Below are 27,339 nucleotides of genomic sequence, written 5' to 3'. Positions count from 1 at the left end.
CTAACGTGGCAAGTTTGCATCTTTTCTACGGTTTTAAACCCCTTGGCAGAACCGTATACATTAACAGATTGAAATGAGCTTTATTGAAATTTAGCTATTCTAAGTCATCTGAGTTGCAGAATCCCAATTTATTATGTATTTAAAGCATACCAGCCCTGATTAAATCAATGCAAATTAGGTTAAATAAGAACAACATGAATCAAGTGTTTCAGCAAAGTTGAGTTGAGAAACGACAACTTTTGAGTCACCACAGCAAGTTGATGTGGCTGGTTTTCACCAGTTTTAATTTCATGCATCTTAGGGTCCAACACAATTAAAAAGTAAGAAAAGGAATGAGTTCACCTAAAGTTCTCTTGTTCCTCTTGTTTGAGCTCTCATATCTCTGTACCTCTCTTGTGAGAACATCTAATGTGCTAGGTTATAATGTGACGGTTGTGTGTATACATGATCAATCTCTTTTTCTGAGCTAAGCACAGCTTTCTGTTGGTAGATGTCTTCTTGAGCCTTGGATGTTGATGAGAGATACTTTTTACCCTTTTAATCACCCTTGATAACTTCCATGTTTGTATGGGGACAAAGATTAAGCATCCTTCCTGAATGGCCGTAGTAGTTGATCATCAAGAAAACCACCTCAAGCCATCAGGCCAACGTGTGATTGGGGAGTGGGGTAAGAAAGGACAAGAATCTTGAAACTGAGGCTTCTGAAAATGAGAAGAAACTCTGAGGTAGGTGAAGTGTGAGTCTGATTGCCAAAACACAATCTGGAACTAAGAGGAGGTGGAAGAGCAAGTTTGATGCAGCTGGGGAGGCCAGAAGTATAGCTTGGAGGAAGGAGATGTAATTAATTCCTCTTCTCCTAAGCCTTATACATTAAACTTTGCATAATAAACTCTCCTGCTTTTTCTTGGTACTTGATGTTGTGATGGGGTGGGAGGGGGGTGGTCACACACAGTTTAATGTGTGTGTGTATATATATCAGTTCAGTTCAGTCCATACTCAGTTGTGTCTGACTCTTTGCGACCCCATGGACTGCAGCACGCCCGGCTTCCCTATCTATCACCAACTCCTGGAGCCTACTCAAACTTATGTCCATCACATCAGTGATGCCATCCAACCATTTCAAAACACCCCCTTCTCCCGCCTTCAATCTTCCCCAGCATCAGAGTCTTTTCCAGTGAGTTGGTTGTTTGCATCAGGTGGCCAAAGTGTTGGAGTTTCAGCTTCAGCATCAGTCCTTCCAATGAATGTTCAGGAGTGAATATGTTATATCTATGAATATGTTGTACCTCTGCCATTTCATCTCAACTGAAGGCCACCTCCAATTTGTTTGAGTCAAAATAATTTGTGAACCAAGAGATACAAGTAATAAAAGTCTGATATAAGCATGCCTTCTGAAGACTGGCCTTCCATTAGGAGTCCTTGGCAGTGCTCAGGACAAGAGAAATTCAAGTCGTGATTTTAATGTTCTCTCAGTGCTTGCACCAGCCTGGACCTTGATCTTTATGTGATTATCTTTAATTTTCCGTAGCAGTGAGCCATGGCTTTTCTTTAAAAGGAAACATTTAGAGGTAGGGAAGGAGGGTGGGAGTCACAATTTCAGAAGGAGAAAATTAACTCTGTTGTTCCTATGGGCAGGCCGCATACAACTGGCCTTTTACAACATGCTTTGGAAAATGTATGTGGAGCCAAAGGGTAAGGACTTAAGGCTTCTCTCAGGAGATCTACTTAAAGGAGCTTATTTTTTTTAAAAAAAAGAAGGTCATTTTTCTTATCAAACTTTATCCTCCTCTTAGAACAAGGTAGTAATATGGCTATCACTAAGGCAGTACTTATTATGCTCAATGCAAGATGTTAAATCATGGGAGTAAACCAAAGAAATGCAATGACTCAGTGCTTTCCTCCTGGAACTTTAGGTAAGAGAGAGAAGCAGACACTGAGGGACTTTGCTGATAATATTTATTTATTGCCCAGCGCTTGACAGCAGATGCCCCTAGAACACATAAATGAGAAGAGCTGACAGGTAAGATGGGGCCAATGCTAAAAAGCTTCACTGAAAAAATAAAGTTTATGGAATACAGGCTCAAGACGTAGGCTCGCGGACCTGAGGGGTGGCATCGTGAAAGCATACCTAGGACAGGGAAACGAAAGCCTTACGTCGTGATGAGTGGATTAATTCCCTATTTCTCAGAGGGAAGAAGAGGGACAGAGACAGAGGAAGTGCTGGGAGAGGAAGGAAGTTGGTAAAGGGCTTCCAAACCTTCCCTGTATTAAGACCACGTATTGGTCCCCAGACCTAGTTCTTTAGCTAGATGTGGTTTTACAAATACTGGTGATAAATTAAGTCTGATTTAAATGATGCATCTTAGGTGGGAAATGTCTGTGACTTCAGGTATGTGGTCAACCTCGAGAAATGACAGCATAGTTTGTATAATAACTTCTGAAGGTGACCATCGCTAATTTGATGATTACCAGTTGCCATTAAATGAATTATATATTTTTTAAAAGGGTTTCCAATGCTATGCTGAAAATTTTAGTTTGCTGCATCTTTCTAGTTTTGAAGGAAATGGCAACCCACTCCAGTACTCTTGCCTGGAAAATTCCATGGACGGAGGAGCCTGGTAGGCTACAGTCTATAGGGTTGCAAAGAGTTGGACACGACTGAGTGACTTCACTTTCACTTTCTAGTCTCTAAGACTGAACACCTTCGAGTTATCTTTGGCTCTTGTAATAAATATGTGGATTAGTTCCTGAGGCCAGTTCTGCTATCCCAGGCCCCACTCTGCAAGCTCCCTCTGCATTTCCATATGCTCTGATCATGCCATATTACACCTAACTGCTGTATATACTCTCTCCATCTTTGCTTACCTTCATCCTTGCCATCCTTCAAGGCTGATGTTAAATTTCCTCTATGTCTTCTTTATTGATTCCCATGTAAAGTGATCTCTCATTCTTCTGAACTCTGTTAACAGCTTACCTTTATCAATTCTGCTGCTGATGCTGTTCACTTTATGTGAATGTGGCCGTCATTTCTAATTATAGTAGTTTAGAACTGAATGTGACATTAAACATCTTGGAGCTTAGGAATAAAAAGATTTCTGCTTTCCCATTCTCTCTGAGTATGATCCTACACAGGTCACTCCATTATCAGTCAAATAGGACCAAGGATGGCTATCTTAAAGGATTCTTGGGGAAAATTCAATAAGATCATATATATTAGAGTTTTGCAACTCAGAAGTGTAAGCCTAGAACTAGCAGCCTTACAGCATGTTATAAAGGCAGAAGCTTAGGTTTCTTTCTAGATATGTTGAATCAAATCTGCATTTTACCATTAACTCCAGGTTAAAATTAAATTTTGAAAAGCATTCTATTAGAGCATTCTATTAGAAGTATTCACATTCTAACCTGAAAAAGTAACCCAGATATCATTAATGTCTAGTTTTATAACTGAGGAATTGAAGGGTCAGAAATGTTAAGCGATTGCCCAAGATTGGTTGTATAATTCATATAAAAACCTTGCATTTTCTGAATCTTGTTCTCTGTTCTGTTCAATTCCAAACACAGAATTCAAAGTCTGTGTATATCTCAGTACTTAGCACTTAGTAGGGCTCTTAATAAAGGTTGATTGCTTCCCAGATGGAACAGTGGTAAAGATTTGCCTGCCAATGCAAGAGATGCAGGTTTGATCCCTGGGTTGGGAAGATCCTTTGGAGTAGGAAATGGCAACCTACTCTAGTCTTCTTGCTTGCAAAATTCCATGGACAGAGGAGACTAGTGGGCTATAGTCCATGGGGTTGCAAAGAGTCAGATAAGACAGCACACACACACACACACTCACACACTCACATACTCACACACGTGTGGCAGTAAGTATCAGTTCAGTTCAGTTCAGTTCAGTCGCTCAGTCGTGTCTGACTCTTTGTGACCCCATGAATCGAAGCATGCCAGGCCTCCCTGTCCATCACCAACTCCGGGAGTTCATTCAAACTCATGTCCATCGAGTCGGTGATGCCATCCAGCCACCTCATCCTCTGTTGTCCCCTTCTCCTGCTTCCCCCAATCCCTCCCAGCATCAGGGTCTTTTCCAATAAGTCAATTCTTCGCATGAGGTGGCCAAAGTATTGGAGTTTCAGCTTCAACATAAGTCCTTCCAATGAACATCCAGGACTGATCTCGTTTAGAATGGACTGGTTGGATCTTCTTGCAGTCCAAGGGACTCTCAAGAGTCTTCTCCAACACCACAGTTCAAAAGCATCAATCCTTCAGCGCTCAGCTTTCTTCACAGTCCAACTCTCACATCTATACATGACCGCTGGAAAAGCCACAGCCTTGACTAGATGGACCTTTGTTGGCAAAGTTATATCTCTGCCTTTCAATATACTATCTAGGCTGGTCATAACTTTCCTTCCGAGGAGTAAGCGTCTTTTAATTTCATGGCTGCAGTCACCATCTGCAGTGATTTTGGGGCCCCCCAAAATAAAGTCTGACACTGTTTCCACTGTTTTCCCATCTATTTCCCATGAAGTGATGGGACCAGATGCCATGGTCTTAGTTTTCTGAATGTTGAGCTTTAAGCCAACTTTTTCACTCTCCTCTTTCACTTTCATCAAGAGGCTCTTTAGTTCCTCTTCACTTTCTGCCATAAGGGTGGTGTCATCTGCATATCTAAGGTTATTGATATTTCTCCGGGCAGTCTTGATTCCAGCTTGTGCTTCTTCCAGCCCAGCGTTTCTCATGATGTACTCTGCATATAAGTTAAATAAGCACAGTGACAATATACAGCCTTGATAGACTCCTTTTCCTATTTGGAACCAGGCTGTTGTTCCATGTCTAGTTCTAACTGTTGCTTCCTGACCTGCAGATAGGTTTCTCCAGAGGCAGGTCAGGTGGTCCGATATTCCCATCTCTTTCAGAATTTTCCACAGTTTATTGTGATCCACACAGTCAAAGTCTTTGGCATAGTCAATAAAGCAGAAATAGGTGTTTTCTGGAACTTTCTTGCTTTTTCCATGATCCAGCAGATGTTGGCAATTTGATCTGTGGTTCCTCTGCCTGTTCTAAAACCAGCTTGAACACGTGGAAGTTCACAGTTCACGTACTGCTGAAGCCTAGCTTGGAAAATTTTGAGCATTACTTTACTAGTGTGTGAGATGAGTGCAATTGTGCGGTAATTTGAGCATTCTTTGGAATTGCCTTTCTTTGGGATTGGAATGAAAACTGACCTTTTCTAGTCCTGTGGCCACTGCTGAGTTTTCCAATTTTGCTGGCATATTGAGTGCAGCACTTTCACAGCATCATCTTTCAGGATTTGAAATAGCTCAACTGAAATTCCATCACCTCCATTAGCTTTGTTTGTAGTGATGTTTTCTAAGGCCCATTTGACTTCACATTCCAGGATGTCTGGCTCTAAGTGACTGATCACACCATCGTGATTATCTTGGTCATGAAGCTCTTTTTTGTACAGTTCTTCTGTGTATTCTTGCCACCTCTTCTTAATATCTTCTGCTTCTGTTAGGTCGATGCCATTTCTGTCCTTTATCAAGCCCATCTTTGCATGAAATGTTCCCTTGGTATGTCTAATTTTCTTGAAGAGATCTCTAGTCTTTTTCCATTCTGTTGTTTTCCTCTATTTCTTTGCATTGATTGCTGAGGAAGGCTTTCTTATCTCTCCTTGCTATTCTTTGGAACTCTGTATTCAGATGCTTATATCTTTCCTTTTCTCCTTTGCTTTTCATGTCTCTTCTTTTCATGGCAATTTGTAGAGCTCTTGTATGTGTTTTATGCAATCCCTGGCTTATATTACACCTGTTTTCTTATCACTGTCAGTCTGTATGTATTTCTCTTGGATGTTTAAGTTTGACTTTTTAATTATAAAAAAATGAAGAAAAGGAAAAAAGACAAAAAAAATAAAATTTAAAATGAAGATTATCACGTAAAATTTAACCACCTGGAGATAAACTGTTAATTGTTGAGGGCATATTCTTCTAGAATTGGTCTATTTTATATGTATTTATATTTTCTAAAAATACAATAACATTATGCCAATACATACTACTTTGTAACTGATTTTTTCATTGTTGACATTTTCCCATAGCCAGAGTACCAATTGATAGGATCATCTTCAATAACTGCAAACCATTCTAATAAATTTATCCATCTCTTCTTTCTTACCAGTTAGGCAGCATCTGGTTTTTAGCCATTATAAATTTACTGGGATAACATCATCATATATACACTACAATAGACTGATGATTTCAGTTCAGATCAGTTCAGTCGCTCAGTCATGTCTGATTCTTTCAACCCCGTGAATTGCAGCACGCCAGGCCTCCCTGTCCATCACCAACTCTGGGAGTTCACTCAGACTCACGTCCATCGAGTCAGTAATGCTGTCCAGCCATCTTATCCTCTGTCGTCCCCTTCTCCCCTTGCCCCCAATCCCTCCCAGCATCAGGGTCTTTTCCAATGAGACGACTGAAGTGATTTAGCAGCAGCAGCGACAACTCTTCGCATGAGATGGCCAAAGTATTGGAGTTTCAGTTTCAGCAGAGGAGGCCTTACAAATAGCTGTGAAAAGAAGAGAAGCGAAAAGCAAAGGAGAAAAGGAAAGATAAAAGCATCTGAATGCAGAGTTCCAAAGAATAGCAAGGAGAGATAAGAAAGCCTTCCTCAGCAATCAATGCAAAGAAATAGAGGAAAACAACAGAATGGGAAAGACTAGAGATCTCTTCAAGAAAATTAGAGATACCAAGGGAACATTTCATCCAAAAATGGGCTCAATAAAGGACAGAAATGGTATGGACCTAACAGAAGCAGAAGATATTAAGAGGTGGCAAAAATACACAGAAGAACTGTACAAAAAAGAGCTTCACGACCCAGATAATCACAATGGTGTGATCACTCACCTAGAGAGAGACATCCTGGAATGTGAAGTCAAGTGGGCCTTAGAAAGCATCACTACGAACAGAGCTAGTGGAGGTGATGGAATTCCAGTGGAGCTATTTCAAATCCTAAAAGATGATGCTGTGAAAGTGCTGCACCCAATATGCCAGCAAATTTGCAAAACTCAGCAGTGGCCACAGGACTGGAAAAGGTCAGTTTTCATTCCAATCCTAAAGAAAAGCAATGCCGAAACATCCACAAACTACCATACAATTGTACTCATCTCACACGCTAGTAAAGACTGATGGTTTATATCCCCTGAAATTCATGTATTGAAACCTAATCCCCAGTGTGGTGTTATATGGAGGTGGAGCCTTCCAGGGGTTATTAAGTCACAAGAGTAAAGCCCTCAGGATTGGGTTCAGAGGATGTGGACTTTAAAAAAAACTTTCTATTCCTAAGGCCAGATTGTCCTCCTGAAAGGACATATTTCAATCTCAATATCTCTTAATATCTCTTTTGCTGCTTTATTGTTTTCCTCTATATACTCCACACACACACACACACATACACACACACACACACACACACACACACACACACTCCACCACAAATAGAAGCCTTTTCGTTTCCCTTTCCTTTATCTGGCTGGGGTGCCCACTAAGATCTTTGTTGGAATCTGTTCTTGGTTACTTGGAACCATCCTTTCTTCCTATTCCCATTCCTCCCTCCTTTATGCAGAAGCACAGGGAGCCTTGGGTTTTGGGGTCTTCAGTTTTCCTTCTGGGAGCTTCCAAGGGTTTCATTCCCACATCCTATTAAGTGACTAGGGACCCAGATTATTTCCACAGAAGTGTTCATGTCTGAAAACAGTTTAATGCACGCTACTTACAATGCTCTGTGGAAGTTAGAGTGTTTAAATACATTTGTGAAATGAACTAGACTCTGCGCTGTTGTTTATGATTCACAAACATTATCTCAATCATGCAAAATCTTGTTTTTCATGGCTTCACCCACTTATTTGGGACATCCTATAACATCAAATCTGGGCTTCCCTGGTAGCTCAGCTGGTAAAGAATCCACCTGCAATGCAGGAGACCCCCGGTTCAATTCCTGGGTTGGGAAGATCCCCTGGAGAAGGGATAGGATACCCTCTCTAGTATTCTTGGGCTTCCCTGGTGGCTCAGATGACAAAGAATCTGCCTGCAATATGAGAGACCTGGGTTCGATCCCTGGGTTGAGAAGATCCCCTGGAGGAGGGCATGGCAACCCACTCCAGTATTCTTGCCTGGAGAATCCCCATGGACAGAGCAGCTTGGCAGGCTACAGACCATGGGGTCGCAAAGAGTCAGACATGACTGAGAAAATAAGCAGAGCACGTAACATCAAACCAATGTGCTGGAGCAGGTTCAGAAACATTTATTTAATTGTAAACTGACAGGTGTATTTGACATTACCTTGGCACTCACCATACCAAGAAGTGATTCTAAAAGTTTGGATTTCAAATGCTGTAACAAGATGCTGGTGTAAAAATCTCTTTTCTCTCAAGGCCCCAAGGATTTCTCTCTCCAAGGCTCCAAGGATTTATGGGGATAACTGGACAACTACCGTTCTTCTGCTTGATATTAACAAGTCTCACCTCCTCTCCTCACCACAAATAATGGAACCAATTTAATTCGGTAGTAAATTCTGTCTGTGATACATCTTAACATTTCATTATCTTGTTTTATAGAATTTTCCAGATGTTGCTAATTTTGCCCTTGCAGCTTTTAGAACCCTCTAGTATCTACCCTTGTAGGTGTGGAAGACTATCAGTTATGAGAAGCCATATATAAAGAACACAGGATTTCCACGTTGCACTGATAAATGTGCCCCCGTTCCTCTTCGTGCAATCTGGCAGAGTGCTGGCTTTTTAGAGATTCTTGCTGAAGTGTGTTTATTAACTGGCTTGAATTCTTGCTTAATCAATAGCCTGGGGAATCTGAGTTAAATATAAAAAAACTTTATATTACATTGATATATAGGCACACATTGTTAACACAGGAAGGTCCAAGCTTTTGAAGTCATACAGATTAATGCCATTTATATGTGACTGCATTTCATACATCTAGTTCATGCGGGAAATCCCTCATCAGCCGTAAGCAGTGAGCCTTCTGTGGTAAATTAGCCAGTTGAATGCATTTATGTCTTTATTCAGCCATCTCCCATTCTCTGGAACCACTTCTTAATCTTTCAAGGCACCTTGAGAATGCCTTTTTAATAATTCAGTATCAATGCTGCTGCTGTTCTTATTTGTTTTTGTTAGTTTAAGTCAAATGGAGGTTTAGCTGTTGAGATAAAGTTAGATAAAATGTGGTCCCTGCCTTGCGTATTCTTGAATCTGGAGTGGAGGTGATGGTAACAAAGCAATGTGATTCATGCTATGGCAGAGATGTAAACAGAAACTGTGGTTGGAGAGATTTCTGTAGCTAATTGAGCAAGGACAGAGGAGCTGGGAGAAAAGGAGAAGGGTTGACCAGAAGGAAGGAAAGCTACTCCAGCCAGTTGGCAAAGTCTGTGAAAATGCTCTAGGTGCTTCTGATATGTTTACAGTGTCTGGAGCACAGGATGACAGGGAGGGAAGTGGGGAGAGATGAGACTGGAGTGTTAGAGACAGGTTGAGAAGACTTTCCATCAGGATTATGATTTCCAAAATGTGGGTCCAAGGAGCAAAATCCTGATGATTGTCTTGAACATGAAGAGCAGGAAAAAGGATACTGAAAGCAGGGAGAGGAGTTGAGAGGCTGCCATATCTGCCCCACTGAGATATCGTGTAAGACTGACTTTATTACATGAGAGATGGACAGGACAGGACAGTACAAACACAAACATGGTTTTATAGTAGAATCCACAGTCCTTTCCATGGCGATTTCTCCAAGAAACAAAGATGTCTTCAAGTGAATGGATTGATTAAGGATAGATGGAAGATAAGGAAGAGTAAGATGTGAGATAAAACTCCAATGTTTAGAGTTAAGAGTAAGTAGTTAAAGGGAATTCCAGTGGTGGTCCAGTGATTAGGACTCTGAATTCTCACTGTCCAGGGCTTGGGTTCAATCCCTGGTTGGGGAACTAAGATCCTGCAAGCTGCAAGGCATGACTCGATAAATAAATAGGTAAATAAATAAGAGTAAGCAAGTAAAGATGTGAACAGAGGTTACATCTGGACATAAGGATCCAAGGAATCCCTGAAACATGCTTGATAGTTACCATGGTGGCAGTAGACGCAAATCCTCAGTGAGAAAGACTAGATTGCAGCTGATGCACAGTTTCCTCTATGGCTCAGGGAGTAAAGAATTCACCTGCAATTCAAGAGACACAGAAGATGCAGGTTTGATCCCTGGGTCCAGAAGATCCCCTGGAGGAGGAAAATGGCATCCCACTCCAGTATTCTTCCCTGAAAAATCTCATGGACAGAGGAACCTGGCAGGCTATAATCCAAAGCTGCAAAGAGTCAGACATGACTGAGTGGGTACACACGCATAATGCACAAGCAGAAGTCTTTGCAGACTGGTGAGGTAATGTGGATGGGGAGTACATGGCCTGTGCTATCTGCAAGTGCACAGTTTGATTAAAGGCTTTCAAATTCTAATTTTTAAGAATTCCATTATATAAACAGGTGATATTGTAGACCTTATTCAGCTTATGCAATACTAGTTTGGACAGCTTCTTTTAAAGTGATGATTCTCAACATGGAAGAATAGGAGGGAGCAGAAGAGTTGGAGAGCACATCAATAAGAGGAACAAAGTAAGGAACACTGCCCAAGTCCACAGTGAATGACTTCTAATAGTAGGCATGGCCCTGAGGCTGTGAGTAATAAGTAACTCACTTGACTGTGAAAAAGAAAAATGTGGAGGAGTTTGACAGGTTTTGAGAAGAGCCCAGATGGTCAAGGACCACCAATATTGGGAGAGGCTACCCAACAATGCGTAAAGCTGCAACGTGACATTTTTAGTGTAACATCATGCTAGTTGCTCCATCATGTCCAACTCTTTGCCACCCCATGTGCTGCAGTCCACCAGGCTCCTCTCTCGGTGAAATTCTCCAGCCAAGAATGCTGGAGAGGGTTGCCATTCCTTTCTGCAGGGGATCTTCCCAATCCAGGGATGGAACCCGGGTCTCCTGAATTGCAGGCAGATTCTTTGCCATCTGAGTCATCAAGGAAGTGCAAAACCAGTGCTGTCTGTCTATGGACTCTGGGTCAAGGACTGGCTGACTTTGAGTCCTTTGCCCAAGTGGGTTTGCCATTGGCAACTCATATCAGCCTAAGATCATTTCTCTGTAAATGGACCTTGCATTACCTTCTCAAACATGAAATAAGGTGATGGCTAGAGATCAAGTCCTTCAGAATATAATTCTGTATTTGTGTTTTAGCAGAAGAATCTGAGACACTGAATAGCTTACTACAAGGAACTTTAAAAATTTTTGACTCTAGTCTGAGAAGTATTCTGCCATTTACAAGCTGCATGACCTGAGCAAGTAACCAGTTTCCAAACAGAAGTATTCAACATAGTAGATATAAATAATAGATATAATTAAAATAAAAATATAATAATAGAAATAATTCAAATTCTATTGCAGTAACTACTTATATTCATTTCTATTATGTGAGAACAAAATTATAAAAGAAGGAAGACAGGAGGGAAAAAGAGTCATAAGCAGGAATAATGTCTGCACCTCTAAATTAAACTCTTATCACTCCTTAAATCAGGTCAGTTCAGTTCAGTCGCTCAGTCATGTCCAACTCTTTGTGACCCCACGAACTGCAGCATGCCAGGCCTTACTGTCCATCACCAACTCAAGGAGCCTACCCAAACTCATGTCCGTTGAGTCGGTGATGCCATCCAACCATCTCATCCTCTGTTGTCCCCTTCTCTTCCTGCCCTCAATCTTTCCCAGCATCAGGGTCTTTTCAAATGAATCAGCTCTTCTCATCAGGTAGCCAAAGTATTGGAGTTTCAGCTTCAACATCAGACCTTCCAATGAACACCCAGGACTGATCTCATTTAGGATGGACTGGTTGGATCTCCTTGCAATCCAAGGGACCCTCAAGAGTCTTCTCAGACTTTTGAATACCACAGTTCAAAAGCATCAATTCTGCACTCAGCTTTCCTTATATTCCAACTCTCACCTCCACACATGACTACTGGAAAAACCATAGCCTTGAGTAGATGGACCTTTGTTGGCAAAGTAATGTCTCTGCTTTTTGATATGCTGTCTAGGTTGGTCATAACTTTCCTTCCAAGGAGTAAGTGTCTTTTAATTTCATGGCTGCAATCACTATCTGCAGTGATTTTGGAGCCCAAAAAGATAAAGTCTGACACTGTTTCCACTGTTTCCCCATCTATTTGCCAGGAAGTGATAGGACCAGATGCCATGATCTTAGTTTTCTGAATGTTGAGATTTAAGCCAACTTTTTCCCTCTCCTCTTTTTCTTTCATCAAGAGGTTCTTTAGTTCTTCTTCATCTTCTGCCATAAGGGTGGTGTCATCTGCACATTTGAGGTTATTGATGTTTCTCCCAACAATCTTGATTTCAGCTTGTGCTTCATCGAACCCAGCGTTTCTCATGATATATTCTGCATATAAGTTAAATAAGCACAGTGACAATATACAGCCTTGATGTACTCCTTTTCCTATTTGGAATCAGTCTATTGTTCCATGTCCAGTTCTAACTGTTGCTTCCTGGCATGCATATAGGTTTCTCAAGGGGCAGGTCAGGTGATCTGGTATTCCCATCTCTTTCAGAATTTTCCACAGTTTATTGTGATCCACACCATCAAAGGGTTTGGCATAGTCAATAAAGCAGAAATAGATGGTTTTTTTTTTCTGAAACTTTCTTGCTTCTTCAATGATCCAGCAGATGTTGGCAATTTGATCTCTGGTTCTTCTGCCTTTTCTAAAACCAGCTTGAATACCTGGAAGTTCACAGTTCACGTATTGCTGAACCCTGGACTGGAGAATTTTGAGCATTACTTTACTAGCATATGAGATGACTGCAATTGTGCAGTAGTTTGAGCATTCTTTGGCATTGCCTTTCTTTGGGATTGGGATGAAAACTGACCTTTTCCAGTCCTGTGGCCACTGCTGAGTTTTGCAAATTTGCTGGCATATTGAGTGCAGCACTTTCACAGCATCATCTTCTAGGATTTGCAATAGCTCAACTGGGATTCCATCACCTCCACTAGCTTTGTTTGTAGTGATGCTTCCTAAGGGCCACTTGACTTAACATTCCAGGATGTCTGACTCTAGGTGAGTGGTCACACCATCATGATTATCTGGGTCATGAAGATCTTTTTTGTACAGTTCTTCTGTGTATTCTTGCCACCTCTTCTTAATATCTTCTGCTTCTGTTAGGTCCATACCATTTCTGTCCTTTATTGAGCCCATCTTTGTTCTCTTGGTATCTCTAATTTTGTTGAAGATATCTTCTATTATTTTCCTCTATTTCTTTGCACTGATCGCTGAGGAAGGCTTTTTTATCTCTCCTTGCTATTCTTTGGAACTCTGAATTCAAATAGGTGTATTTTTCCTTTTCTCCTTTGCTTTTCACTTCTCTTCTTTTCACAGCTATTTATAAGGCCTCCTCAGGCAACCATTTTGCTTTTTTGCATTTCTTTTTCTTGAAGATGATCTTGATCCCCTGTCTCCTGTACAATGGCATGAACCTCTCTCCATAGTTCATCAGGTACTCTATCAGATTTAGTCCCTTAAATCTATTTCTCACTTCCACTGTATAATCATAAGGGATTTGATTTAGGTCATATGTGAATGGTTTAGTGATTTTCCCCACTTTCTTCAATTTAAGTGAATTTTTCAATAAGGAGTTCATGATCTGAGCCACAGTCTGCTTCCAGTCTTGTTTTTGCTGACTGTATAGAGCTTCTCCATCTTTGGCTGCAAAGAATATAATCAATATGATTTCGTGTTGGCCAACTGGTGATGTTCATTTGTAGCATCTTCTCTTGTGTTGTTGGAAGAGGGTGTTTGCTATGACCAGTGCTTTCTCTTGGCAAAACTCTTATTAGCCTTTGCCCTGCTTCATTCTGTTCTCCAAGGCCAAATTTGCCTGTTACTCCAGGTGTTTCTTGACTTCCTACTTTTGCATTCCAGTCCCCTATAATGAAAAGGACATCTTTTTGGGGTGTTAGTTCTAGAAAGTCTTGTAGATGTTCATAGAGCTGTTCAACTTCAGCTTCTTCAGCATTACTGGTCAAGGCATAGACTTGGATTACCATGATATTGAATGGTTTGCCTTGGAGACGAACAGAGATCATTCTGTTGTTTTTGAGATTGCATCCAAGTACTGCATTTCAGACTCTTTTGTTGGCTATGATGGCTACTCCATTTCTTCTAAGGGATTCCTGCCCACAATAGTAAATATAATGGTCATCTTAGTTAAATTCACCCATCCAGTCCATTTTAGTTCACTAATTCCTAGAATGTCAATGTTCAGTCTTGCCATCTCCTGTTTGACCATTTCCAATTTGCCTTGATTAATGGACCTAACATTACAGGTTCCTATGCAATATTGCTCTTTACAGCATCGGACCTTGCTTCTATCACCAGTCACATCACAACTGGGTGTTGTTTTTGATTTGGCTCTGTCCCTTCATTCTTTCTGGAATTATTTTTCCACTGATCTCCTGTAGCATACTGGGCACCTACCAACCTGGGGAGTTCCTCTTTCAGTATCCTATCATTTTGCCTTTTTCATACTGTTCATGGGGCTCTGAAGGCAAGAATGCTGAGGTGGTTTGCCATTCCCTTCTCCAGTGGACCACATTCTGTCAGTCCTCTCCAACATCACCTGCCTGTCTTGGGTGCCCCCACATGGCATGGCCTAGTTTCATTGAGTTAAACAAGGCTGTGGTCCATATGATCAGATTGGCTAGTTTTCTGTGATTGTGGTTTCAGTCTGTCTGCCCTCTGATGCCCTCTCTCAGTGGCTACCATCTTCCTTGGGTTTCTCTTACCTTGGACATCTCTTCATGGCTGCTCTAGCATAGCCACTGCTCCTGACCTTGGACGTGGGGTATCTCCTCTCTGCTGCTCACAGCTCCTGCGCCGCCCAACCACCACTAGCCGCTCCTGCGCCGCAGTGCATATTTTAGAGGCTACAGAAGAAAAAAAAAAAAAAAAGGCAGAACAAAGCAAACAGACAAACCAAAACCGTAGTGCTTAATACAACAGGCATTTAGGTTATGGTCCTGCATGTTATGTCTGGAGATTTGTATAAAGCAGCCTGTGCTCACTCAGATGTCTGTGGTTAAGTGGAGAATTACCTGGAAACCAGATAACTTGGAAGGCTTTCCTCAAGGAACAGTGGTTGGCCAGCTGTTGGCTGGCGCCTCATTTCTCTTGCATGTGGCCTTTCATTCTCTGGCAGGGTAGCTTGGGCACACGGCACAGTGATTGAATGCTTCTAAGAGCAGCAGAGAGTGCAAGTCCCAGTGCACACGTGCTTTTCAGGTCTCAGCTTCCAGCCAGTTGCTGTAGTCTCTTGGCCAAAGCTAGTCACGTGGTCATCCTAACTCAAGGACAGGAGGAAGAGGCCAAATCTCTGCATGGATAGAGAAGTATTTGTGGTCATTTTTGCAGGTTAAATAAAATAGTACATGCTTAATGTTACTATGGGCTTCCCTGGTGGCTCAGTGGGAAAGAATCCACCTGCCAATGAAGGAGACGTGGATTCAATCCCTGGGTTGGGAAGATCTCCTGGAGAAGGAAAAGACAACTCACTCCAAGTATTCTTGCCTGGGAAATCCCATAGACAGAGGAGATGGTGGGCTGCAGTTCATGGGGTCACAAAAAAGTCGGACACTACTTAGTGACTAAACGAAATTACTATAACTGTAGGTACTAACTGCTCTAAAGTGATTTTTGTTTCTCAGGCCACACGACCCAAACAGACATCATCCTTAAACACTAAGGACCAGCAGCACAAGCATCACCTAAAGCTTATTAGAAATGCAGACTCTCAGACTCCACCTATGATAGACTTGAATCAGAATCTCCATTTTAACATGATCCCCAGGTGATTCATAAGCCCAGTGAGGTTTTAGAAACTCTGTATCTTTTCTCTATTCCTCATAATTCCCTTTTGTAGGTTGCTGTGCTCTCCTGTTGAGTGATAGATCTTTGATTTTTCAAGGTGCCAGAACTGTTTCCTCTGCACAATTGAAACAGAACAAACACAGGTTTAAACAGTAAAACAGGTTGCTTCACAGCATGAATAGCTAGAGAGAGAGAGAGCAAGAGAGAGAGGGTATTTTTCTGCTCAATTGTCCTCTGACTATAAAAATAGAAATTTAAAATTAAAATAATAGTACATAAATATTAAAGAATATTGTATTTAACTAGGAAGAACCATTTAGATTTTAGAACAATTTTTAATGTAGAAATAGCTAGGCATATGAACCAACCTTTTATATTCCTGAGCAGTTGCTTAACTGGACTTTGGTTTTCTGAAGGCTGAAAAATTGATGACCCAATCTTAAGACCACAAGTTAAATATCTCTAGAAAACATCCAAGTCTTTAGGTACTATTTGGCCATTATGCAACTAATAAGACCAGTAGAACTTATTAAGCATCTGGCATGTGCAGGTCACTGGTCTAAATTTTAGAAAATCAAGCATAACTGTAGTTTGGTGAATTCCCTTCATTTCAGACCCCAGAAGGGAGGCGAAGGAGTAGGTAGGAGAGGCTAAGCTTTTGACAAGTTTATTTCACCAGGCTGAGGACAGACATGGGCATCTAAAGGGCCCAGAACCTTTCTCAACTTTTGACTTAAAGTGAAGGAATCTGGTTACAGTAACCAACACACTCCTTTAGTTTGCCTTTCACCTCAAGGCTGAACAGCAAAGAAAGAGAAAATTTTTGCATTAAAGCTTAGTGCTGTCATTCTATATGAAATTTACTCTGGTTATTTACTCTTTTTGGAAGAAGGTAACTTCTTTTTTGAAGCTATAGCTAGTACTGTTTTCAACATTTATGCTTTCAACATTTATGCCCTGTTCTTGTCAGTCAATCAGTCTACCAGTCAGGACTTAAGAAATACCTGTTGAGCAGTTACTATATGCAGGCATATCTTAGTCTGTGAATAAGTCTCAGTAATTTCGTAAGCAAACAGACATAGAAGATAACTTTTACCTCCTGAAAAGCTAGGGAAAGTTAACATAGAAACCTGTGGAATAGAAAATTTGAGGGAAAAGACCTACCTTATCTAAGGTTAGGCAATGCTTCCTTGAGGAGGTGATATTTGAGTTGAAACTTGAATAATGAGAAGAAGGCATCCTGTTAAAGCTCCAGAAGATGAGTATTCCACGGAGAAGGAACAGCAAGTGCCAAGGCCCTAAGGCCCAAACAATCCTTTGTCCATGAACCTGTGAAACAGCTAACATGCTGGATCCCATGTGATAGGACTGAAGACACACAAGGACGGTGCTGGACACAAGATACATTTCCTTAAAGGGTCATTGTATCTTTTGATAAATCTTCACAATCAGCTCTATTTCAAACCTTATAGAGTGATATCTCAGGAACTAAAGTAAAGCACTTTAACATATTAAGTCAATTTATGCCTTAAAGTTCTATGGTATTCTACCACTTTTTTGGAATACCTGGAAATCAAGATATCGAAAACCTAAGCCACTTGCCTTAACACAGTTGGGGCTGGTGATAAAAGAGATTTTTCTGCATTCCCTAGATCCATGTATGGGGCAAGTAAGACTGGACAGTGGTAGTGGTTTAGTCACTCAGTCACGTCTGACTCTTTGTGACCTCATGGGCTGTAGCCCGCCAGATTCCTCTGTCTATGAGATTTTTCAGGCAAGAATACTGGAGTGGGTAGCCATTCCCCTCCTGGGAATCTTACCAGCCCAGGGATCGAACCCAGGTCTCTTGCATTACAGGTGGATTCTTTACCGACTGAGCCACCAGCCTTTTGGCAACGTAAAACCCAAACTGGATTCTTGTACAATATTCCTTCTCCCCTAAGGTTCATCCAGAGCAGATCCAGCAAAAGAGAAGCGGGGACAATTTAAACTTGCCTCCGAGATTACCCCACTCCTCCCAGCCCCTTCCAACCATCTGTTGCTATTTGCGTAGACAAAGAACGGAACAGGATACCAACCACACACATTCAGAAATCTCATTTTGTATGTGGGAGTCTGGATTCATTAACAAGTTTCTCAAACTCTCCCTACACTTACACCACCAGTCTAAACATAATCCAGTGAAGTCATGAGAATAGGTGATGTTCATCTTTGTGATGCTGAGATGGAGTGTCTAAATTCATCATCTGCTACTTCCTAGTAAGTGTCTTTGGCTTAAGTAGGCTGTTTTTCAGCATCCTTCAAGTAAATAATACTCATTCCAATATTATATTGTTTCTGCACTGTCCTTCTTATTCTGCTGCTGCTGCTGCTGCTAAGTCGCTTCAGTCGTGTCCGACTCTGTGCGACCCCATGGACGGCAGCCAACCAGGCTCCTCTGTCCCTGGGATTCTCCAGGCAAGCATACTGGAGTGGGTTACCGTTTCCTCCTCCAATGCATCCATGCATGCTAAGTCGCTTCAGTCCTTTCCGACTCTGTGCAACCCCATGGATAGCAGCCCACTAGGCTCCTCTGTCCACGGGATTATCCAGGCAAGAATACTGGAGTGGGTTGCCATTTCCTTCTCCAGACCCCTCTTATTCTAACCCCTATTAAATCCCACTTCGTTTATATGGGCTCTTATTCGCCATACTATTCACTTTTCCAACCACAAATCTATATCACCACCCAGGCATTCAAAAGCCATGTTTTGTCAGCACTTACTCTGTTTCATTAACTGTGCTAAGTATGAGGATGTAGAAAATATTCTGGATAATACTTTATTCTTTGAAGTTATCATTCTTATTGGGGAATCAGTTCCAGAAGTCCACATTAATTCCTCCTTTCTTTGAATTATGACTCATCTAAAAACTAAGTGCTCTGTTAAATGCTGTCTAAAATTGCCCTCTAGTTGTTTCTAAGTCCCCTTCTCTATTTTTTTTTCCACATTGCCTAAATGGAAATTTCTCAAAAGCAAACTCCAGATTATATTTCTGGTTTAGTGGTGTGTCCGGATCACAGAGTTGGAATATTCATGTTTAAATTCTAGATTTGTCACTTACTAGCACTGTAATCTAGATGGGGAAACAGTGGCTATTTTTCTGGGCTCCAGAATCACTGCTGATGGTGACTACATCCATGAAGTTAAAAGATGCTTACTCCTTGGAAGGAAAGTCATGACCAACTTAGACAGCATATTAAAAAACAGAGACATTACTTTGCCAACAAAGGTCTGTCTAGTCAAGGCTATGGTTTTTCCAGTGTTCGTGTGTGGATGTGAGAGCTGGACTATAAAGAAAGGTGAGCGCCGAAGAATTGATGGTTTTGAACTGTGGTGTTGGAGAAGACTCTTGAGAGTCCCTTGGACTGCAAGGAGATCCAACCAGTCTATCCTAAAGATCAGTCCTGGGTGTTCATTGGAAGGACTGATGTTGAAGCTGAAACTCCAGTACTTTGGCCACCTGATGCAAAGAGCTGACTCATTTGAAAAGCCCCTGATGCTGGGAAAGATTGAGGACAGGAGGAGAAGGGGATGACAGAGGATGAGATGGTTGAATGGCATCACTGACTCAGTGGACATGGGTTTGGGTGGACTCTGGGTGTTGGTGATGGACAGGGAGGCCTAAAGTGCTTCAGTTCATGGGGTCGCAAAGAAGCAGACACAACTGAGTGACTGAACTAAACTGAATTGAAGCACTATGATTTTAGGGTATATGCAGATTTTCTTCTGGATATACAGAATGGAGGGAGGATTTCTAAGATCCCTTTCAACTCTTGACATTCATAAATCAGTAAATTCTACAGTACATAACAAGGGCTGGAAAGTGAAGGTGACACTCAATATAAAGGTGTTGATAGTTTATTTCAGAGGCTTTTACTTCTAACCTGTTTATGTGGTGGGTGGTCTTCTAACTGGAAAGCAAATTTGCCCCCCGCTTATAGACTGAAACAGAGTAAATACAAAAACAGTCACAACAGCATCTTCAGCTAGGCAAGGATTCTTTTTCAGTCTGTAGAACAAGAGATATACCTGTTTCTACCTTATTGGGTCACTGCATCTTACACTGGACATTCAACATTAGCAGTTCAGAATGGTCCTGGAAGAGATGTTGATGGATGTTTGTCGAATCACCAGTTCATAACTGGTGATTTAAGGAAGGTAGGATGTTAAGAGTTTGGTGCTATGCTTTGGGAGCTGATGTCAAAGGGGAAAGCCCATCTGTCATCAAACCCTACTGCAGATGGTGAAAGTGAAGTTGCTCAGTTGTATCAGACTCTTTGCGACCCCATGGAATGTAGCCTGCCAGGCTCCTCCATTCATGGGATTTTCCAGGCAAGAATATTGGAGTGGGTTGCCATTTTCTTCTCCAGGGGATCTTCCTGACCCAGGAATTGAACCCCAGTCTCCTGCATTGCAGGCAGACTCTACTGTTTGACCCACCAGGAAATCCCATTGCAGATGGTAGCCTTCTCTAAACAGTCATCTTGAGTTCCTTTGACCACATGCATAGGTTAACTCTGTTCAAGTAGTAATAACCCTGTATAAGAAGCACTCATTTTAAAGACAGGTAATTCTCTGAAAGAATTTAATATTGTCTTCTTGATTTCAATATAAATGGTGTTTGGAGGATTTTACAAATTTGAAATATTTTTAATAGAATTCAGTTACTTTCTTTCAGTATAATTGCCTAACAAGAGCTAATGGATACCAACCATTTTACTGTTGTTTTTGTTTTAAACAACTAAATAGTTGCTTCACAAAATGAAATGGGCATATTGCCAAACTTGCCACAGCTCTTTGAGCCCAAAGTTTGTTTCATTATATAATATAGTGAATAGTACATCTCTTCCATAATTGTTATGAACATTGCAAAGGCTTCAGAAATCTTTTTGAGATCCAAGTGTACCGCTCAGGATATTATTCAACCCATGTGGAAAGCAAACGACTTTTTACTTTGATGGTTTTGCTCTTCCAGAATCCCTGAAGGCCAAAAAAGAAAAGCAATACCTTGTGACTTTGGTGATGTGGATATAGTAAGACTGTATTTGGGTCTCCAGTTCCAGAATTCTGTCTACTCTATTTCCATTGCCACCTAGAACATCATCTCAGCTCTCATAAGCATTTTTGATGTATGAAGTAAACTACATGGCATTTACCACCCACCTAACTGCAGTGGTGTCAGGAGGGTTAAAATGAAACATATTTTAAAAGCCTTCTAGAAATTTTTGATGTTCTGTAAAAAGACAACAACTCCTGAACTGGTTCTTTTCTGCAGCAGGGAGTGTTCCTCTTCCTGTAGCCTGCTGGTAAGAAATGAGGCAAGGTTTTCCATCCCACTGTTTTAGGAACAGATAAGGGACAAATCGCATGTTAAAGTAATAGTCAGAATGTCAGGGAATGATTGTGCTTTGATTCTGAGATTTAGCTACTGTCTTAATCTTGGGGATTATTTTTCATCCATTTAATAATTTTTAAACAGCCCAAGGATAGATGTATACACTATCAGGACCTGAGTTTCTTCCTCTTCAGTAATGGGATTACTGTTCTTGTTTTATGGAACAGCTTTTAAAAATAAACTTACCCATACATATATTATTAGTTTTAGAGTCTCATTCTGTACCTGGGAGGCATTTTCATTATTTTTGTCATTTTTCTAGCATTCAGCAGTTATCATTTCCTTCTTGGGCAATGGGCTATTTCCCAACAGAGTGGGAGATGTTTTAGAGTAGAAGAAAGCTTTAGTGTTCTGAAGTTTACTGGCTGTTTTCTTCCTTGGATTCCTGCAGCCCTGGTACCTACCTCTAGTGCTGAACCATGATTTACCTTCTGTGAATTGTGATACAGTCAGCTGCTTGCCTTACAGGGTAGTTAAGTAAGGAACAGACAGACTATTCGAAAGTCACTCCCAGATAATTGCCATGTGGAGGTATAGGCCTTACTTTCATTATTATTATTAATATTTTATTTTTTATCAAGTGTGGTATGAAGAGAGGCAGCCAAAAAATTACTTGATTAGACTTAATTATTCACAATGAACTTAACAATTATTAATGTCTTGCCACTGTTGCATTATCATTTGTATTTTAAAGTAAATCACATATCTGGTAACCTTTTACTCCTCAACATTTTTAGTATATATCTCAAAAATAAGCTTTTAAATAATCATAATACCATTATCACACCTTTGCAAATGATTGCAAAATACTTTGCAAATGTAATTCCTTAAAATTACTGATACACAGTCCATATTCAGGTATCTCCCATTATCCTTCAAATTTTCTTTCTTTCTTTTTTTTTTTTGAAGTAGATTTGTTTGAATCAGGATCCAAACCACGTCTCCACATTTCATTCCATTAGGAAGGTGATATCTTTGAGGGAGAAGGTGAGAATAACCACAGGAATTCCTCTAAGCAGTTAAAGCAGCCGGAATGTGCCAACATCAATATTCATTCATTTATTCATTCATTCATTTTTTTATGTGTCAGCCACTGTGGCAGATATAAAGATAAATTTAGCATGGTAGATTCTTTGACATGCTCACATATAAAAATGAATAAAGTAAACAATATAAGTCCAAAACTGATATAATATGGAAAAATTTGAAAACCTACCAAGTAAATATTTACCATGGTTAAAATAGAATGGAAAGGACTCTCAAACAAGAAAAGGTGACTTGAATAGAAAGAGTTTGGTGATTCCATGTGGTAGAGGAGCAGGAGAGATGGCACAAGAGAAGACATATTAAGATGATTCTCCAGGCATGACTGGAGGTGAGGAGGTCTTGGAGGCAGTTTGGCTGGTGGGAACAGAAATACTCCCCGGGAAGTATGAATGGGATAAAATACAGATGCTGGGGAAAGTGCATGTAGAGATGAAGTGGAAGAAGTATTTTAGAACCAACCAGTGATATATATCTCTTGACCATGTTTCTTTACTGAATAGCATATTTAAAATAATTTGTGGTATATAATGAATCTGTTAAATTTATGCAGATAAACTGCAACCAAGGATAGCTGTGGACTTTATCTATTTTTTTAAAGCATATAATTGTTGTTCAGTCGCTAAGTTGTGTCTAACTCTTTGCAACCTCATGGACTGCAGCATGCCAAGCTCCTCTGTCCTCCACTATCTCCCGGAGTTTGCTCAAATTCGCGTCCATTGAGTGGATCGGTGATACTGTCAAACCATCTCATCCTCTGCGTATGATAGTGGACTTTTAAAAAATCTGTCTTTTCTAAATATAGAAGGCTATATATTCTAAATCCTGATAACTGTGGCAGATTTTATTGCTTATGAATGTGTAGTATACATGCACTGGTAGGCTCTGATGAATGATAAAATGCAAAATCACCAGTGGTGGGTAATATTAATGTAAGTTCCGTGTTTACTATGACTGTAGTTAATCAATATCTTATTTCTGCAAACACGTTTCACAGACTGGCTCTGACACTGTAGGTAATCTATACTCTGGGAAAAGCTTTAGCTCTTCTGACTGCTCTGCATTTTCTAGTTTACTTTTTTGAAAGGTGTTAACAGGTTTCAGAGAAGATAGGATATTCCACTTGGAAGCAGCAACAGAACTAATCACGATTTCATATGTGGTCGTCTTTTTTAAACGTGATGTTTGAGGCATTCCTAGTATGTGTAGAATTTCACAGAACCACTTTATCAAAACACTTAATTTATCCCCCACTCCCCCAACTCCCCTCAACCCCACCTCCCCGGCGAAGTAATTATCATCTGAGAAGCAAGCTTCATTCTCTTCTTTCTAGTACCAGGCTTAAAAAAATAGTTGTAGCTACTAAGTCAAACTCAGCGCAGGTCACTGTCAGGAAAATGCCCAGTGACTAAAAGTAAGTGTTCTTCCCTAAGCCCCTCATTTTCTGCTTTGTGAAAACACACCCATGAATGGGTACGTGTGTTCTGGAACTGGAGGGAGACTGTGTCTTCTGCAGCTCACACCGCACGTAGCCACTTCTCTGAAAGCCAGTGAACCTATTTACCATTGTCATAGTAACACACAATCCGGGCCCACGTCGCCAGCATCGCGAGAGGCAATTGTTCCCTTGCCTGGGCAGCGGCGCTCCCCGCCGGGCTCTGCCACCCCCAGGCTCCGGCGGCTCCAGGCGCCGCGCGCGCAGCGCAGAGGGGGCGGTGGCCCCACGCGCCTGCCGGGTCCCCGCGCAGCCGCGCTTCCCCCGCAGCATCCCGGCCGCTGAGCGCGTTACCATGACGATCGGAAATGCGTGTCAGGCTAGATGGCTTGCCACTGCCGCTGGTCAGTTTTCCAAGACCGAGTCACTTTCGCTAGTTCCTCCCGCAAGTGGGAGATTCTCTCACCACTTGGTGCCAATCAGTGTCCAAACTCCACAAGCACCCGGGGCCCCCTGGCGATCCCAGCGCGGGCGGGGGAGCCAGGGCTGCTTCCCCGCCTGAGGCAACTGCAACCGGCGAAGGATAATACCAATTCCTATGTCGTTATCCTCGTGCTCAGCCGCCTGCCCTTGCAAACGCCATTTAAGAGCACGTCATGAGGTGACAGGCGAAGCTGGGGACCACTCCTAACAGGTGGAAAACTTTGGTTCTTGAAGATGACAAGTGGGTGCCGTCCCGCTACTGCGTTAGGGCCGCATCTTTCTCCCGTCTCCTTAGCATGTTCCCAGATCTACCTGCACTTCATCGTCTCCTGTGTAGTGTTTGGGTTTGACTTTTATTAGATTCCGGAGCTCCGATCCATCTCCACCCCCAGTTTCTGCTGTAGTGGAGCCGGTATGCGGCCTGGGAATCTGCAGCTAGAGGCAGATCGCCTCAGGTTGAATCTCAGGAAATTTGGGGAATAATTGCCTAGATCTCGTCTCTGTCTTTTCATTTCTAACTTTTCGTCTTGTTTCTCTTTCCTCTGGCTTGCCTGCTGTCTCTCAAATTCAATTCTTTTCTCTCCCCACGCTCTTCTCCCCACCCCCTCCCTCTCTCCCTCCCTTCCTCCCACGTTTCTCTTTCTCACTCCTCTAACCCCACACCCCACCTCCTTGTGTGCCAGACACTTTCCTACAAGCTTAGAAGGTAAGGCTCTCTGCCTCCATGTAGCGTTGGTGGTCTCCTATCAGTGACTTCTCTCTTGCAGTTCTCCACACCTGACAGTTCTTTTCTTTCCTCCCTCCCTTCTTCCCTTCCTTCTTTCACTCTCTTCCTTCTTTCTTTTTCTTTTCTATTAGTGAATTTATATATATACTTCTTAGCACTCCCACATATCACATAGGATTAAAAAGATGCTGACATCTACCTGGGTTTCCAAGGCACAGATTCCTCCCATCATAGCTTAGAGGACCTCTTTAGACCACAAGTGGCCAGGTAGAAGGAGAATGATCCCCCCCCCCCCCCCCCACTGTTTTTTTTTTTTTTTCCTTTTCTTTTTTTCTTTTGCTAATTGCTTGAGGTTTGCCTTTCGTAGAGCTCAGGGTGAAAAATAAATCAGGTTACTCTCAGCTAACATGAGAAGCAGACTAGTTTTCAGAATATTTAATGTCCTCTTTATTATACTTGCTTCCCTTAAAGCTGCAACTAAAGATGACTCTCCAGTCAAAAGAAAGGCATATAAATATGGGGCATGTATTAAAAGAGAATTAAAAAGAATACATTTGAATCAGTTCTGATGAGATGGATGAAACTGGAGCCGATTATACAGAGTGAAGTGAGCCAGAAAGAAAAACACCAATACAGTATACTAACACATATATATGGAATTTAGGAAGATGGCAATGATGACCCTGTATGCAGGACAGCAAAAAAGACACAGATGTGTATAGCGGACTTTTGGACTCAGAGGGAGAGGGAGAGGGTGTGATGATTTGGGAGAATGGCATTGAAACATGTATAATATCATGTAAGAAACGAATTGCCAGTCTATGTCTGATGCAGGATATGACACGCCTGGGGCTGACGCGCGGGGATGACCCAGAGAGATGTTGTGGGGAGGGGGGTGGGAGGGGGGCTCATGTTTGGGAACGCATGTACACCTGTGGTGGATTCATGTCAATCTATGCCAAAACCAATACAGAATTGTAAAGTAAAAATTAAAAATAAATAAATAAATTAAAAAAAAAGAAAATATGGAATAATTAGTTATTATTAATTATTATAATAATTCTCTGAATTAATTCCCTCTGACTATTCAGACTGCTGTCTCACACAAAGATACTCTTTTAAGCATGATCACCATGAATTGTTAGATTTACCTGTTGCAGAGTTTCAGTTATAGCTGTGTGACATATGAATACAAAGACCTAGTGAGAACCTCTTTTCAAAGTTAAAGAATTTGCTTTGCTCTGGAGGAGTCCACAAAGATGCTCCCTTCATTCCGAGCTGCTCAGAGCAGTGTGAGGCATTGTCACATGTCTGGGCTTCGAGTCATAGGCTGTGTCTGAAGGCAGCTGCCTCCATGCTGAGCTCACTTCCTCAGCCTTCCTGTGAATTTGAAGTTGAGGACTGCAATCATCCTGACCTCTGACCGCTCCAGGGGCAAAGCATCTACTTAAAATATTAACTGATTTAAAGATTTCATGTTAATAGCCAACCTGTTGGGGCTTCCTTGGTGACTCAGTAGGTAAGAATCCACCTGCAATGCAGGAGACCTGGGTTCCATCCCTGGGTTGGGAAGACCCCTGGAGCATGGCAATCCACCCCAGTATTCTTGCCTGGAAAATCCCATGGGCAGAGGAGCCTGCGGGCTACAGTCCATGGGATCCCAAAGAATCAGACACAATTGATGCAGCTTAGCTCTCACCACAGCCAATCAGTTGATCAATCAGCAGCTGTTAATTAAAGAGCCTTATGTGTACAAAGGTTTGGGCTGCCTAGGAGTCATGAGAAATTTTTTAAATAATTTTAAAAGTAAGATGTTAACCTGTGGAGGTCAGGAAGACTGACTTACAAGAAAAGAGAGCTCAATTCCTTGCTTAGTTTCCCAGAAGGCTTAGAATAAAATCTCCATTTCTCAGCATGACCTCGATGCCCCCAATCAGCTGCATCTTGCTTACCTCCCTCACCTCATCTTTCATCACTATCCCCCTTGTTGACTTTATTTCAGCCTCACTTCTTCCTTTGATTTTTTCCCCCAAATGCCAATCTGCACTGTTTTAGGAAGAGCCATGTCCTTGTCATTCAACTCCCCACTTAGCAGGCTTTCTCTGAGAAGTCTTCTTGACACCCAATCTAAAAAAGGTACCAGATCATTTTCATACCACCCTGTTTTAATCTGCCATGGCACCTACTACTATTAGATATTTTCCTATTTATGTACATTTCTCCCTATCTCCCATTAAAATATAAG

At 41.5% G+C, this 27,339-nt stretch overlaps 1 protein-coding gene and 1 pseudogene across 2 annotated transcripts in view; both read left to right on the top strand.

Annotated features, from left to right (window-relative positions):
- LOC120860803 (catenin alpha-2-like) overlaps positions 1-27,339 on the top strand; it is a 1,410,064-nt gene that overhangs the window by 1,001,694 nt on the left and 381,031 nt on the right. The window lies entirely within an intron of this gene.
- Positions 2,221-2,338, top strand: LOC120860826 (annotated as a pseudogene).

The sequence above is a fragment of the Oryx dammah genome, unplaced genomic scaffold (genome assembly GCF_014754425.2).
Source record: "Oryx dammah isolate SB20612 unplaced genomic scaffold, SCBI_Odam_1.1 HiC_scaffold_11203, whole genome shotgun sequence".
Lineage (NCBI taxonomy): Eukaryota > Metazoa > Chordata > Mammalia > Artiodactyla > Bovidae > Oryx > Oryx dammah.
Note: the sequence above shows the minus strand (reverse complement) of the source record. Positions and strands in the feature narration are given on the sequence as shown.